This window comes from Equus caballus, chromosome 16, assembly GCF_041296265.1.
Source record: "Equus caballus isolate H_3958 breed thoroughbred chromosome 16, TB-T2T, whole genome shotgun sequence".
In the NCBI taxonomy this organism is placed as follows: domain Eukaryota; kingdom Metazoa; phylum Chordata; class Mammalia; order Perissodactyla; family Equidae; genus Equus; species Equus caballus.
The window spans coordinates 28,078,528-28,095,927 of NC_091699.1; positions in this window are offsets into that span (position 1 = coordinate 28,078,528).

Sequence of the window (17,400 nt, forward strand, 5' to 3'; positions counted from 1 at the left end):
TTTGTGGTTACAGTTCATAGTCGGCTGGCAAAATGTGACTTCCTGGTTCTAAGATAAAAGACTTGGCGGTGGGAGGAGGCAGAAGACTAAAAAAACTTACTTGACATCAAATGGCTCTTGCAAAATAGAACTTTGATGAGCAAAGCACAAATGAATCCTAATCATCCCGATTACATTTCGGAAAATGTACACACTTTTAAAATTTCAGAGGAGGTTTGGCGGAAATAAGTTTGGGGTTTCTCTAGCCTCTAGACATTTGGGAAAAAGTTGGAGGTCTACGCTGATTCGCAGCACACAGCTGGGAGTACAGGGCCTCCTTTCAGGGGAGAGGGAAAAAGAAAGTTCTGTTGTAATAGATGTTCCAAAACTCACCGGGTCTTTCACAAGAGATGAGGTGGGGATGGTGGGGGAGGGACCAGCTGAGCTCCTCATACGGTTTTATTTAAACTTGAATAGAGATAATCAGCTTGGCTGTTTATTCCTATACCAGATGCGTGGGGGCCAGGATTCTGTCACATTCCTAACCCAGATAGTTTTAGCAGCAATCTTTCTAGAATAGAAAATGTACCAAAGACACTCGCTGGTAAGAGTTACCAAGAGAATCGAGCAGAGCCCATCCTGGATCCCAACCAGCAAACATCTCGCCTTCTTCCTCCTGGGTGGGTGGCCAATTATTCCTGTGACAACACCTCATAATTTCCATGTGATGCCATTTGGCAAACGAGAGCCCAAGCCAGGCTAAAGGCACACCAGCTTGACACTCAATCTCCATCTCTTTATCATACCAATTAGAGAGTAGGGGGAGGGGAGCTGGCCCCAGGGGCCAACTCTAAACCCTTGCTTTAATGGTGATGAGTGGATAGGGCTGGTTTTTACAAGCAGAGGGTTTTGGCACTAGACAACTCCCTCTAGAACACACTAGGTTGGCACCTTGGACACATTACTCGACTCCTCCTAGCCTCAATTTCTTCATCTGTAAAATGTGAAATCTCATGTTTACCTCCCAGGGTCAATTTTGAAATTATGTGAGCTATGTCAGCTGGGTGCGTAGCAAAGAGCTTGACACACACAGGAAGTGTTTGATTGATGTTAGCTATGGCTTTTGTCATCATGATGTCATCCATAAACCGATTAGTATACGGCCAAGCCTGGAGGGATGATTGCTCTCCCCTCACCAAGGGATTTATTTTCAACCTCCTTATGAACAAAGGGTGCATCTGGGCCCCAATTTTTTTTTTTTTTTTTTTTTTTTGGTCTTGGAAAGAATACTTGACATGAGATCTACCTTCTTAACACATTTTAAAGTGTATAATACAGTAGGGTTAACTGTAGGCGAATCTCTGGAACTTGATCATCTTGCATAATTGAAACTTTATACCAGTTAAATAGCAACTCCTCATTTCCCCCTCTCCTTGGCTCCTGGAAACCACCATTCTACTCTCTGCATTTGACTATTTTATGTGCCTCATATAAGTAGTATCATGCAGTATTTGTCCTTCTGTGATTGGCTTACTTCCTTAGCATATTGTCCTCAAGTTTCAGCCATTCTCTTGCATATGGAAGAATTTCTTTCTTTTTTAAGGCTGAGTAATATTTCATCACAGATATACCGCATTTTCTTTATCCATTCATCCACTAATGAACATTTAGTTGGTTCCACATCTCGGCTATTGTGAATAACGCTGCCGTGAACAGGGGAGTGCAAATCTCTCTTCAAGATCCTGATTCAATTCTTTTAGATAAATACCCAGCAGTGGGATTACTGGATCATACGGTAGTTCTATTTTTAATTTTGGGGGAAACTCCATACTGGTTTCTATATTGGCTGCACTATTTTACATTCCCACCAACAGTGTACAAGAGTTCCAATTTCTCCATATCCTGGGCAACACTTGTTATCTTTGGGGTTTTTTGTTTGTTTTTATAATAGCCATCCTAACAGGTGTGAGGTGATCTCATTATGGCTTCAATTTGTGTTTCCCTGATGATTAGTGAGGCTGAGCACCTTTTCACACGTAGGTTGGCCATTTGGATGTCTTCTTCAGAGAAATGTCTCTTCAAGTCCTTTTCTCATTTTTTAATTAGGTTATTTGGTTTTTTTGCTAATAAGTTGTTTGAGTTCCTTATATATTTTGGATATTAACTCCTTATCAGATATATGGTTTGCAAATATTTTCTCCCATTCTGAGGGCTGCCTTTTCATTTTGTTGTTAATTGTTTCCTCTGCCTTTTCACTTTGTTAATTGTTTCCATCAAGCTTTTTAGTTTGATGTAGTCTCACTTATCTATTTTTGCTTTTGTTGCCTGTGCTTTTGGTGTCATATCCAAGAAATCATTGCCAAGATTGATGTCAGAAAGCTTTTTCCCTGTTTTTTTCCTAGTAGTTGTACAGTTTCAAGTCTTAGTTTAAGGCTTTAATCCATTTTGAGGTGATTGTCGTGTATGGTGTAAGATAAGGGTCCAATTTCATTCTTTTGCATATGGATATCCAGTCTTCCCGGCACCATTTGTTGAAGATATCCTGCCCCAAATTTAATCTCTCAGTACCCGGGAACTTTAAGGGAGGGCGAGTCTGTCCCCACTGACATGAACCTCAAGGCTGAAAATTTTGGCCTGTAACTTCCCTTATTAGCCTTGGATCCTTCATCAAAACCTTTCTTAAACTTATTTTCAACCTGTATCACCTCAGTGGATCATTCTATACCTATATTATAGGGCAGCCTTCCTTTCATTGGAATCAAAGTGGTTTTCTTAAGGTGCGATGGGGCTCCCCTCAACAGAGGATGTAGGGCCTTGAGAAAAGGGTTGCATGTTAATCCTGGTTTTGGCTTTGCTGTCTTAGACCCCACCCTTCCAACTTGGAAATGATACAATTACTGTTGTTGTTGTTTCTGTTCTTTCCTCATATGGAAAGCTCCTTCCCAATTCCTGGTTTACTTTCCTTTGTCTTGGAGTTTTCCAGAGCAACACCGATTTCATGAGAATATTTTTTTTCTCCAATTTATAAATTGGCTGCAAATTAAGCAAGAGGAGACGACTATTGCTGCAGAGCAAAAGAGCCGCCCTCAGAACTGAGGTCTGGACGTGGTCATTCCTGAGTACCTGCCCAGCTTTCTTCCTGTGTTTGGTTGTACCACGCCCACACCCCCTATAAAAACACCTAGCTGTGCCAAACAGAGGAAAAGGAAAAAATCTGTTAAGAAGTTGAATCTGCATTCCTTTGCACTAACCTTGATAAGTCTATTTAACCACTTATTTAGCACCCCCAAAGCCAAATTGTGAGAGTAGGAAAAGATTGTCCTAGCTTCCATTCTGAAGAAGTATTTGAGACCCTCTGAGGTTGACAATTATATGGAGAATTCTCAGGCTCGAAGCAGGGATCTCAAATTTAAATGCCTATATGGGCCAGGTATATAATGTAAATGAAGGAAGCAGGAGAATACAAGAACTGTTTTGACTTAATTCCATTTAATTCTCAATTCTATTGTTAGCTTCTGGTGCATTGATTAAAGACAGTTGTGACTAGCTCTGAGTGCTGGAGTAATAGGGAGTGGTGGGGACTGAGGCAAACTGGAGAGGAAATGCCTTATTAAGGAAGGCAGTCCTTCCTCGTCTCCAGCTGATTGTTGCCTTGTGAGAACATGAGCCCAATGTTGATCAATGCTTCAGTTTTTCAAGAGAAGCCAGAAATCTCAGATTTTTATGTTAAACCATCCAGTTTTTTGATGTTGGCGAGTAAAACTAATCAATGCAATTAGAAGTCAAGACGTCATTTACCTTTGTGTAGAAAGCACAAGCAGAATTTTAGGGTGCTGGTAATGTTCTATTTCTTAATCTTGGTGCTAATTATTCAGGCATGTTCTTTGTGAAAATTCACTGAGCTGAGCACTTATCTATGTAGTGCTCTGTGTATATATTATACTTTAATGAAAAGTTTTTAAATGAGTGGGCAGGTATTTCAAATTTTAGGAGAATATTAAAACATTATCTGGGCCAATATCACGTTGGTCAAATAATGCCCATCTGTGGGCTGAATTAAGTCCTCAGGGTCACTCTTTATGAACTTTTATTTAGAGGACTTAGAAAGAAAATGCTGATTTTTCTACCACTAACGTCAAAGACAGGGGAAGAAGGAAAGGGCCAGACATGGCTGGAACGTTCCAGCATGCACAGATATATTTCCAGGGCATACTACCATGGCCTGAGTACGCACAGAGAGCAGCCCAGATCCTCAGGCTGGGCCCTGCTCGCCCCCTACCTATGAGAGCCTGTCTTCATTCAATTTTCCTAGTGGACTTGATCCACCATTACTGGGGCCTCCAAGTCTTGCTTCACTGAGTCTCCCCCTGTGGAAATTCAGGTCTCATGTTTCCTCTCACTGAAATGAAAGCAGCACACTGCAACCTAAGCTTTAGGAAAAACTGAAGGCAATGAGGGAGAATAGAAAATAGACAAGCTTTGAAGTCAGACCCAACAGAGTTCAAATACTGGCCCTGATACCAACTAGCTGAGAACTTGGGCCAAGTTACTTAACCACCCTGAGCTTTTCTTTTCTCATTTAAGTAACAGTGACATGAATACTTGTTCCCTAAAGGTACGAAATGCTTAAATAAAGTGCCCAGCAGAGCAGGGCTTCTCAAACTTTAATATGTGTGAAAAATGTTCCAGAAATCTTGTGACAATGCAGATTCTGACTGAGTAGGGGTGGGATCTGAGATTGTGCATTTCTAACAAGTTCCCAAGTGTGCCAAGGCTACTGGTCCCTGGACCACATATTGAGTAGCAAGGCTGTAGAGTGCTTGAGCACAGTACTTAGTGGATATTAGTCCCCAACTCCCACCCTCCATGAAGACATACACCCCCAAAGGAGTTTGAAACAGAAAGTGGGAGGAGGTAGCTATAGGCACTGACTTTGTGCACTCTGCATGTGATTCCAGTAAGCATCGGGCAACTGGTTTCCTTTGTGACGCTGACAGCAAACTCCAAGTCCCCGCCAAGATGACTTTCACATGCAGACACTGGAATCCCTTTCAGCCCACAGCGGTCAGCAGGGTTCTCGAATTAGGAAATGAGACAAGAAGAGTTAAATGTCCTTCTCTCTAGGAGGCTTCCCTTTGTTTCCTCAAGACAACTAGCAAGCTCGCTGGTTTGTTTTTTCATCCGAATGTTTTATTCCATGAATAGCCTAACAATATAAATGTGTTTCAAGCACATGAATAAACAACATAATAATAAAAAGCACATGACTTTCCCAAGAATTTATCCCTGCAGTTCTGAGTTAACCAAAAGATAGCAACTTTCACTTTGGGGGAAGGGAATGAGGGCAAAGTTTCAAATGTGCTTAAGAGACCAAAAGATGAGGAAGCAGGAGGAAAGATGGAGATATTGGCCCATGCTACGTGTACGTTCCCCAGAACTGTTTTGACAGGGAAAACTGTTAGAGAAGAGATTAAAGTGAAAAGAAAAGACGCATCGCGCTTTGTACTGGTTTTGAAGATAGGAGGAGGAATACCTCTTCCCCAGGAGGATGAGAAAGAGCATGAGTTTTAGAACAAGCACGGCCTGGTGCAAACTGGCCTCGTCCCTTCCCTACTGGACAACCTGTGTCGGTCACTCACCTGAGTCTGAGTTTCCTCATCTGTGATACAGGCAGAGTAATACCTACCCCATGGAATTATCCTAAGAAGGTACACAAATCACACAATGGAAAGTACCCAGCTCAGTGGCCACTTGGCTTAACAGATGCTCACTAAATGTGTGTTTCCCACCTTCCTCCTCTAGGGGACTGAGGCTATGGATCACAGACCCTGAGCCCAGAAAGAACACCGTATCCTAATTCCCAGACCTATCGAAATCATCGGGACACCCTTTTTGCTCATCAGATATTCTACCCCAAGGCGGCAGACCTTGGGACACATTCCTGGCATGTGTTCTAAATCATCACTGCCATCACTTTTGCTCAACACCTACTTTGGTCCCTGTGGCCAAGCAGCCCCTCATTCAAACCGACCTTTATCAGGCCCCACTTCAACTAGCACTTACCCACCCCCACCTCGCCGGCCTCTGACACTGTCAGGACGGCATCACAAAGCACTAGGTTTGAACTGTAGCTTTCCTACTCGCTAGCGTGGGAACTTAGGTACATCACTTAACTTGGCTAAGTCTCAACTTCTCCATTTGTGCAACGAGTATAAAACGAGTATGTAGCTCAGTACCTGACATAGGAAATGCACTTTGACACGTTAGTTGCTATCGTGGTTGTTGTCACTATTATTTTTCACAGTGGGACTTGCTCTTGTTTATAGGAGAGGAAATTGGCATGCTAGGTGAGTGACTCATGAAGCCAAGCTTTAAAATTAGCCAGTTCCATGGGGGCAGGGCACCTGCAAAATGCAGAATAAAAGGTGTTTGAGCCATTAAAAAAAAATTTAAAAATCAGCTGGCTGCGAAGCCCGTGGTCTTTGCACAGCGACACACTGCTTGGCTCTGAGGAAAGTACAGAGAAGGTTAAGAGACAGATGCTGCCTTCCAAGGGTTCAGGTAGCAGTCCTGTATGGAGCAGAGAGCCGTGAAGGAAAACAGCAATGTCTTGCTTGATTTACCAGATGCCAGTGTCAATGGATATTCTTATCTCTGTCCTTTCAGTCTACCCTCTAGCCAAGGGACTCCACATCCCTCCACCTACAAACGCCCAGGCTTGTTCTGCTATAGCAATTGGTTTCTCTCTCCAAACGAAAGACAGAAAAGTCACCTGAATAAGGCAGGATGAAGCCTCATATATCCAAAGTCATTTAACTGATTAATTGATGTCACTGGGTCATCACCTCTGTTCAGCTGGTGTTCCTGCTCATGTCCTCGGTATTTATTGGGTCCCTAGATTTGGACCTCCCACCTTCTGTTTCAGGATCTTGGACCCGCCAGACCCTTATCTAATAGACTTCTTGCCCAATGCTTCCCCTGACCCAGTGCTGGGTGTCCTCTCATTTCAGGTCGGCCTGCCTTCATGGTTTTGACTCCCCACATGGCTCTAATACCCACCAGATTCCTTGAAACTTGCCTTAGTTTTCCCAACACCTGCCCTTCCTCCTGCATCCACAATTCATGGCAATAGAGACTGTATCTTCGTGAAGGCCGGTGTCCTATGCCTTGATTTAAATTTATCACTGAGCAAAAGAACTCTGCTACAGTGATTCTGTATGCTTACAATCTGACTTTCCTGCTATTTAAAGAAAAAGTCCTGTGCTAAGTGAAAGGGAAGTGGTATTAGGTAAAATAGAGAAAACTAGAAGCACCAAGATTTGTCCTTTTGTTTTGTACCTGGTTACAAAGCACTGTGGCTCAAACTTTCCATCTCAGTTTCTTTTCCAGGACTTCCTCTTCTTCCTGACCTCTAAATGATGGCGTATCTTACGATTCCATTGGCCCTGTTTTGTCTTCTGTCTATATTCACTTCCTAGGTGATCTCACCCAGTCTTAGCTTTAAATGCCTCTGTCCACTGTGTCTCTCAAAGGTGTATCTCCAATCCAGACCTCTCCCTTGAACTCTGGACTCATGCATCCAACCACCCACCTGCTCCATCACTCAAGTGTCTACGAGGCATCATATGCGTAGCAGGTCCAAGCCAAACTCCTCTCCCCGAGTCTTCCTCATCTTGGTTAAAGATGGCTCTACCCTTCCATTTGTTCCTCCTAAACACCATAGTTTCTCTCTTGTGCTACATCCAATATATCAGCAAATCCTATGGTTCTACCTTCAAAATACATCCAGAATGCAACCCCAACTGCTAACCACCATCAGTTCTTGCCAGGACTGTTGCAATAGCCACAACATCGGCTTCTGTTTCCAGCCCTGTCCCCCAACAGTCTATTCCCCAAAGAGCAGCCAGGGTGAGCCTAATAAGTCAGATCATGGCACTCCTCTGGCTGCTCAATGCTCTCCATGTAAAAGCTAACAGCCTACATTCTACAGGCCCTATGTGATCTGACTTCTCCCTGACCTCATCTCCTTTCACTCTCCTCCTTTCTCACTTCTTCCTGACACACTGGCCATCTTGCTGCCCCAAAACATGCCAAATATTCCATCCCAACCAAAGGCCTTTGTACTTACCATTACCTCTGCCTAGAACACTTTCCTCCAGCTATCTGCATGGTTCATCCCACATTTCATCCACATCTCTATTTACATTTTCACTTCACTCTACAGGCGTTTCCAGGCCTCCATATCTAAAATGGCACCCGTGTTTTTTGGCATCCATCATCACTCTGTAGCTCTTACTTGCTTTGTCTCTCCTGGCACTTGTCCCCACCAGACTTATCATACACTGATAGACTAATTATCATCTATCTCCCCCAAATAGTCTAGACTTGCATATACTCCATGAGCACAGAAACGTCACCATGTTGTCAGCATCCCCAAACAGTTCCTGTGACTGTTGGAAATTAGTAAGTGTTTGCTGAATGAACAAACGTTATTAACATCCTGGCTCGTTTTCTCGCCTGAGTCCGGGTGGACCAAGAATCACCCACAGAATTCATATCAGTAGTGACAGCCCTGAGTTGTCTCCCGAGGACTTAGCAACCTGGAGACCTGCTTGTGACCCTCTCCTCCAGCTCAGCTAGGCCTGTCTCCAGGCCGGCTTCGCAGGGTGCTAGCTCTTTCAAATTCCTACATTTTCACATCTTTCTTATTGCTTTATTCTGGGTTATTTCAGTTACAAGTTACAGAAACTCAATTCAAACAGGCGTAAGATTAAGAAAGAAAAAAAAGGGGATTTATTGGCTCGTTGAACTGAAGACCACGGTTCAAGAGCAGTTGAAGAAAGGTGCTGGAAACGTTTTGTCAGGAGTGTGCCTCTTTCCTTCTCTTGGCTTTGCTTTCCTCTATTTGGTATGATTCAAATGGATTCTCCCCGGGCAGGGGTAAAGATGGTCACCAACATCCCTAAGCTGACGTTCTACCAAGGTAGCAACCTCACTGTCAGACAGCGACCCTAAGACGGGGTCAGTTCCCCCCAGACCAAAGGGGCCCAGGAGAGGTCGGGGTAGTTTCCTCGAGAAAAGTCGGCCTATTGAAACTAAAAGGATAAGGATGGTTGCTGAGCAGATGGAAACAATCATTGTTCACTACATTTATTTTACCTCCTGTTCTCTTTTGGCATCTGTGTCCTAACCTGCCATATGTAAGCATAGACACTAGGGCTTGCCTCTTAGCGGCTCTAAGATCTCACAGGGGGCCATACTTAGACTAAACATGCAATAAATGTTTGATAAGAAGGAAAGAATTCTCTCAAAACCAAGCAGCCCAGCCCAGAGCTGCAACTCGATTTTAAGGATGTTCCATCCCAGAGGAATCTGAATTTCCTTTCAGAGACTAAGTTTCCTTATTCTAACGTCTCCTCTCTCCCTGCCTCATTCCTTTCATGGAGTCTGCTAACATCTTGCTGCATTAGCTATCTACTGCTGTGTAACAAATTCTCCCAGTACTTCATGGCCTTAAAGCAACTGCATTCATTATCTCATAGCTGTCGTGAGTCAGGAGTCTGGCCTTCTAGCTGCAGTGAAGGTATCGGCCAAGACTTCATTCATCTCAAAGCCCAGCTGGGGAAAGATCCACTTCCAAGGTCACTCACAGGCCTGTTGGCAGAAGTCAGTCACGTACTGTCTTTTGGCCTGAGAGCCTTAGTTCCCTGCTAGCTATTGACTGGAGGCCTCCCTCAGTTCCTTGCCATGTAGGCCTCTCCATGGGACTCCCAACGTGACAGCTGGTTTCCTCAGAGTGAAAGGGCAAGAGTGAGTGCCACCAAGATGAAAGTCACAGTCTTTTGTATGACAGTCTCAGAAGTGACACCCCATCATCACTTTTGCCATGTTCTCTTCACCAGAAGTCAATCACTAAGTCCAGCCCATACTCAAAGGGAGGGAATCACACAAGGGTATAAATAGGAGGAACACTCTTGTTGGTAGAAAGCTATCAAAAATGCAGGACACTTTTGTGTCACCTGGGGACAGCCAGATTTTCACGTGATGACCATTCCAACACTGATAGACTGACTATCTGGCACCTCATTTTGACAGGATTCTGAGGCCTCGTGGGCCCAGTGGGGAAGAACGCCATAATCAATTAGTGATGTCTGCCATGGGCCAGAGATGGAAGAACGGCAGCGTTAGGCCCCCATATTGTTCAGCCCCATTCCAACAGCATCAAAGCGCGTTTGTCCAGGCCTAATAGACATATCAATTTCTCTAAGGCATTAATCAAAGGAAAAGATGAGCTGGCTAAAATTCAAATTCTGCTAGCCAGGGCTGAGTGTGCTCTGATCAAACGGCACAGCTTGAGTTACTGTTAACAACCGATGCCTTGTCTTCCTGGCTCTTTTTAACATACGCCCAAATCAATATTGAACCGTTCTGTGCATTGGCATTCTGTTTCCCACTACAAACATACTTAAGAAATGGAGCAGGACCGATTCGTTCTGTTGTTTTGGTTTGGTTTCTGAGGTTGTGTGAGGAGCTTGGCCCAGCTACAGCAGTCGGTCCCCAAGTTCCACGTTGGCTTCACAATGGTGGGTGACCAAGTCTACCCACTCTCAGAAACGGCCACTGGAAAGGCTGGGCCGTGGGTGGAACAGCACAGAGAACTGAATCACGTTTCACCTGGTACCTTCTCTTCCTCGAAAGAACTAGCAGTGTGTTTGGTAAATGCCAAAAAATAAATAAATAAAAGAAGTCTAATTAAAAACATGTTTTTAAACACTGCCTTTTTCGCTTAAGGAAAAGAATAGAGCTGACTTATTTGGACTTTACCCCAGAATAAGTTTGTTTGGAATAATGTAACAGATGGAAAAAAAGAGCGAGTATCTGTTGCTTTAAAATATTAAATGATATTCCAGAAATGAAAATATTGCTTTCTTCCCTGAAGGTTGGGGCCACAGGATTGTGTTCCATAAACTTCTTTAGAAAGTCAGCTGTTTAAAATTAGTATTGTAGGGGCAGCCCGGTGGCACAGCAGTTAAGTGTGCACGTTCTGCTTAGGCGGCCCAGGGTTCACCGGTTCGGATCCGGGGTGTGGACAATGGCACCACTTGGCACGCCATACTGTGGTAGGCGTCCCACATATAAGGTAGAGGAAGATGGGCATGGATGTTAGCTCAGGGCCAGTCTTCCTCAGCAAAAAGAGGAAGACTGCCAGCAGATGTTAGCTCAGGGCTAATCTTCCTCAAAAAAAAAAAAAATTAGTATTGTAGCTTCCTTCCTTCTTTTCCTTCTTTCTTTCTGTCTACCAAAATTGTATTCAAGGCCTGGGTGTTGACAGTGGAGTTTACAAAATACAAAGCAAAAAATCAAGACCCAAATAAGTTGTAAATATGCTTTCTTTCAGAGTTTATTTTTGCCCCTTCTGTTTGGATTCGTTGGTTTGCTGTGCAGGGACCAGCGCTGTCCTGAGACTAAAATTTGCTCAGAGAAGGAACTCGCCACTCCACAGTCCTCGAGGCCCTGCGGGCAGCCAGTCTCCCCCAGGTCCATGCGTGAGGACGGTCACACGTCAAACTCTGCCTGTGACAGAGGATTACAGCCCCGACATCAGCATCTCCGGAAGCGTGGCCCACATCCTGTGGCCATCTGGAGCCTGCTGCCGGCCGTCTATTTTTCACCGGAGAAGCTGCAGAAAGGGTTTATCAATCACTGAGCCGGTTCAAACACACAGCCCTCCTCCCGCCGGCTGGGGCTCACACCCCCTCCCGGAGCCCCCCAACGAGGCCCCACATCAAAGCCGGAAACAGAGCAAACGCGCCCAGAGCCCAAATGGAAGGGGCCGCGTTGGAGGAGGCTTGATTAAGTGTCGCTTCTTCATACTGCCCACGAATTGGGCGGAGGTGACGACTCTCACACCCAAAGCCGAATTCAGGCGGCCAGCGCAGGCGGAGAGGGGGCGCCCCTCCCCCCCACCCCCGACCTCCAGTCTCCCCTCCAAGTCGCCTCTTTAATAACTCACCTTGAAAATGCAGCAAAGCGCCCACAAGCGTCACTTCCCCTGGGACGCCGGAGCAAGCCACACCTTTGTGCTGCTTCCTGGACCTCCACGACAATGTGCAGCCGCCCGCCCTGCCACCCTTTCCTGAACATTGCTCCGAACTGGACACAGGTGACAACGCCTTCATCATTGCACAAGTTCTCCGAGGACATGAAGCCGGAGCAGCTCTGTTCTCTTTCTTGACCTGGCTCTTTGCCCTTTGGTTAGAACATGTCATTATCCTTCAGGATAATAAATGTGTAATTCAATCCTCCAGTTTCCTCATATCTGGCTAATATTGGCTTCAAAGTCGGATGGGCTTGGGTGACAACTGTGGCTCTGCCACAGACCAGTTGTGTAGCAGCGCACCTGTGGGCTCACCTTTCTAGGGCTCCATTGTATCGTCTGCAAAGTGAGGATATCTTCCTTGAAGAAGATGAGCTGGTGAGATTAGTGAGGGAATGCATAGAAAGGCTCAGCACAGTGTCGGCCAGATAATAAGCTCTCAATATATGCATTTCACTGCTGCTGTTCATCATGTATTCATTCAACAAACATTCTCCTCTCTGTGCTAGGCACTATCCTGGCCACCGTGGACAGTGATGAACAACATAGACAAGCTCTTTGCTCCCATGGAGTTTATGACCCTATCAGAGGAAACAGAGATAAAAAGTAAATGAATTAGTGAACAAGATAGAGAGTGATGAGGGCAATGCAGAAACGGACAGGAGTTAATGTGATGGAGAGGGGCCTAAGGTTGGGAAAATGAGATTAGGAGCTCTGAGACGTCCCTCTAAAGATACGAGGACTGAACTGAGATCCCAAGAACAAGAGACACCAAGCGTGTGAAACTCCTGGCACAGAAGATTCCCCGCAGAAGGAACAAGTGCCGTGCATCAGGGCTGAGGCTGGTATTTCTGTGTGTGGACAGGAAGAAGGCTGATCAGGTTAGAGCATCATGAGAGAGGGCATGGAAGATGGAGGCAGCGCCGTGTGCTGGTGGCCTCATTTCTATATAAGTCCAAAGTGTTCACACAACTCCAGGAGGATTTTTGCATTTCACTCTGCTCCCTACATTCTCGAGTTGACTAGTCCATTGCACAGAACAGGAGAGAGTTAATTTATTCTCCCATAGTCTATGAGCCCCCTCTCTCATTCATCAAGGCACAGATTGTTTCCAAGAAAGGCAGAAATCTCTGGAGAGAAGTTTACACACAGGCCAAAGAAGGCATAGTGGAAACGTGTCTTTTTTTTTTCCCTTCCCCAGAGCTGAAATGGACATTGTAAATGCAAGAATGCGCAGTGACCAAAATCTCATTTTAACTCCATTAGGTCTTTTGTGCTTTGGGTAAAGGGCTAAATGTCTGATTATCATCTGCATGTCTCTTCTGTGAGGTTCAGTGTGTTGTGATATAGCATGCCATGTGGAATCTTGGTTCGTGATTGGGTTCTCAGTTCTGCGACTCAACTGCTGTGTGACCTGGGCAACTGACTTACCCTCTCTGGGCAGAGCCTCTACTTTTGCATCTGTAAAATAGAAGCTATAGTATTTGTGCTATAATAGTGATGTTAGGATTAGTACGAGAAGCACCAAGCCTGGTTCTGGCAATGGGTAGGGACATTCGATGGATAGTAACTTCTACAGAACTGATAGAAATACAAGTCTCTAGCTCAGGGGACACCAAATTACTGCCTCTGGGCTGAATCCAGACTGCTGTCTTTTTTTACAAATAAAGTTTAACTGGAACGTTGCCGTGCCCATTTTTCACACATTGCCTGTGTCTGCCTTCGCTCCACAACAGCGGAGCTGAGTAGTTGCGGCACAGACCGAGGGGCCCACAAAGCCTGAAATATTTACTCTCTGGCCCTTCACAGAAAACATCTGCCACCCCTTGCTCTTGATTCCAAACATCAGGGCTCCTTCCAGGACTTCAGGATGCCTGAAAATTGGCTCCAGATCCTAAAATTCTCTTGTGTTCCCCACTGTGACCTGCACATAGAGGGCAGTTCCTACATAGTGTGTGAATTGAATTAAATGCATATATACACACACATGCACACGTGTACATATACACGCACATACACACGCACATACATGTGTACATGCATATGTACATGTATATACATACACACACACACACCCCTTTAGAACTGTTGTTGCTCAGTCTCTTCTCTCCCCAGAGAGCCCTCCCTCAGCTGCACGTTCAGGTTCTTCGGACCATTTTTGTCCCCTTCACGGTGCGTGGCTGACAGACGTGACAGCCACCCGGTAACCTTTGCCCTTTGCAGGACCTCACATTCACGGGTGGAGCAGACCCTGCTGACCAGCTGGCACCTGAGCATTCGATCTCAACTCTCTCGTCCCCAGTTGTCAAACATTGGAAGGGGTCACTGGGACCTCCTGACAGTCCCCAGGCAGGAATTGCAAAGACTAGCCCAGCCGGTAGGGGTCAGGGTGTGGCTCCTCCCTCCAGTAGCCTGGACCAGGATACTGACACCAGCCTCACACTGGCCTCTCCGATTTCATTTCCTGCCTCTCAAGCCCACCCTCACTCCAGTCTAGACACACTGGCCTCCTCGCGGGTCCCCAGTCACCTGAGGGTTCTTGCTCTAGCTGTCCCCTGTCAGGAGAAACTCTGCTGTCAGAGTTCACCCTCTCCATACCTCCCACCTGACCATCACATTGAATCCTGCAGCCCACCACCCCAGCGGCCGGCCCTGCTCCGTCTCCCATGCCCTGCTCTGTTTCTCCACAGCATTTGGGACCTTCCGCCGTACTCCACTACTTGTCCACTATGTTCACTGTTTGTCATCTGCCCTTTCCATTAGATGGGAGATTCACAAGAACAGGGACTATAGTGTGCTTTGTTCATTGACATAGTCCAATCAAGCCAAGAACTCACCTACTTATTAATTTATCAAACACACACAGCCCTTACCTTATGCCTGACACTGTTCTAACCTCTTTAAAAATATTTACTCACTTAATGGTAGGTACTCAGTAAATATTTATAGAATGGGTGAATGAGGGGAAACAGCAAGGGTATGGCTCTGAGTGGTGTTCCAGCCCTTGCTCTGATACTTTCCTGCTGTGTGACCTTGGGCAAGTCACTTAACCTCTCTGAACATCAGATTTTTTTTTTCCACTGAGAAAATAGGAATGAGAATTCTCATTCATAGATTTGATGGGAGAACTAAATATGGTATTGTTTAAAAGGTCTTAGTATAGTTTGCTGCACAGAGAAAGAGTTAATGGTGGTGGCAGGTGGATGGGGATGGTGCCGTGTCGCTAAGCAGAGTTTTAAAAGGCCAGGCTAGCCATAACTTCCTGTTCCATTGCTATTTCTCTTTCTTTAAAGAGCAAAAATGGCCCATTAGGGTCATCCATAAAATATCAGTACTTCAAGCCAAATTAAGGAAGGAATTGAAATAATTTTCTCGGGCAAAGTTCCCTTGAAATTAAGATAGGAACTATTTCAAAAATTTCAGTTCTAATACATTCTTTTTTTTTTTTAATATTGCGGTAAGAACACAACATGAGATCTACCTTCTTTTTTATTTTTCAAAGATTGGCAACTGAGCTAACATCTGTTGCCAGTGTTCTGTTCTTTTTTTTTTTTCTTCTTGTTAGTCCCCTCAAAGCCCCCCAGTACATAGTTGTATATTCTAGTGGTGAGTGCCTCTGGTTGTGGCATGTGGGACGCTGCCTCAGCATGGCCTGATGAGCCGTGCCACGTCCGCACCCAGGATCCGAACTGGAAACCCTGGGCTGCCAAAGCCGAGCACGCGAACTTAACCCCTCGGCCACGGGGCGGCCCCAAGATCTACCCTCTTAACAAATTTTTCAGTGCGTAATACAATTATTCACTAGGGGCACAATGTTGTACAGCAGATTGCTAGAACTGGATCATCTCGTCTCGCATAACTAGAACTTTCTAGCCATTGAACAGCACTTCCCCATTTCCTCCTCCCCTCGCCGCTGGACACCACCACTCTCATCTCTGTTCTGTGAGTTATCCATTCGTGGGTATTCATAGTTCACGTAATGTTTCTGCCATACCTGTGAGGTAGTTTCAATCATTATCCACTTTTGCAGGGAGAAAATGAAGTTTAAAGAGGTTAAATTGCCCAAGATCACAGTTAGTAAGACTGAGGCAGGAATTAACCCAAAGTCCCAGCTCTTGAAGCAGGCAGAGATTTGTGAGTAAGTGGCTGACACTAGCCCTACCAACTTACAGCTGATGGGCGCTTTCTGAGTTCATTGCCATTTTAGAATTTGTTTTCTCATCTGTGGAGATAGAATCTACCACTGTAAGACTATCAGAAGAACTAAGAAAGATAATAAATAGAGAGACTCAGCTAAGAGCCAGCCTGTGGTATGCAATAAATGTTAGTTCTCATGCTTCTTTCTTCTTAAATAACCTTATGATTGTAGAGTCCTGGGTGGATGTATAAACATACACACCAAATAATTACATTAATAATAGCTAATCAGTGAAGCCCTTATTATGTGCCGTGCACTGTGCTCAGCTTTTTTCAGGGATTAACCCATTGTAGCAGCACAATAACTTTATGGATAGGTACTGTTTTTATCCCTGGCTTTCTGCAAAGGAGACTGAGGCACAGAGATGTTAACTAAGTTGCCCAAAGTCGCAGAGCTCATCCCTGGCAGACCAGGATTAAGTCCCTGGTGGCCTCGTTCCAGAGCCTGCTCTTGACCCCTCTGCCATCTAAATGCCATCAAAAAGAGGACTGCAAATACCTCTGGAAGTGGTGACTGGAAGTAGTGGTGCCATAGCTGCTGTCATTCCAAAAGCCGGGTGCTTTATTCTCAAAATAGTGAAATAATAGTTATGCCTTTATTTTCAAGTTGGATAGATTTTCCATGTCACCGATAGCCTCATGTAGCTGAAGCTCCTGTACATTTCCTGTTGTTAGCATCAGTCAATGCCAAGATAAGTCCTGCGTTATCTTTCTTAGAATGTACTTGGGCTTCTCACTGCCTTGCTCAGCATCAGTACCATCCAAGTACAGCAGGCAGCCCCCTGGACAATTAATTTCAGTGAGCTTGCGATGCCTACAACGATTTGCGATGGAGCTGATGATTTAGTTTTGGAACGAAAGACCAGGAGGCTGTCTCTGTACTGCTACTCCTCAAAGCTGCTCAGATCTTTCCATTTCATTAACTAAATGTCACATCAACTTGCTCAATGACTCTGTCCAACTCGATAAAGCATGTCGTCCAAATTGTAGAAAATACTCGCTATTCTCCAACAGAATTACCAAAAGAAGGCTTCAACACAAATCAAGAGAAGGGGGAGTTATTCTTTTGTACTTCTTTTCAAAGCTGCAGACCTGGGCCAGGGACCCCAAAGCTTGAGTGACCTCAT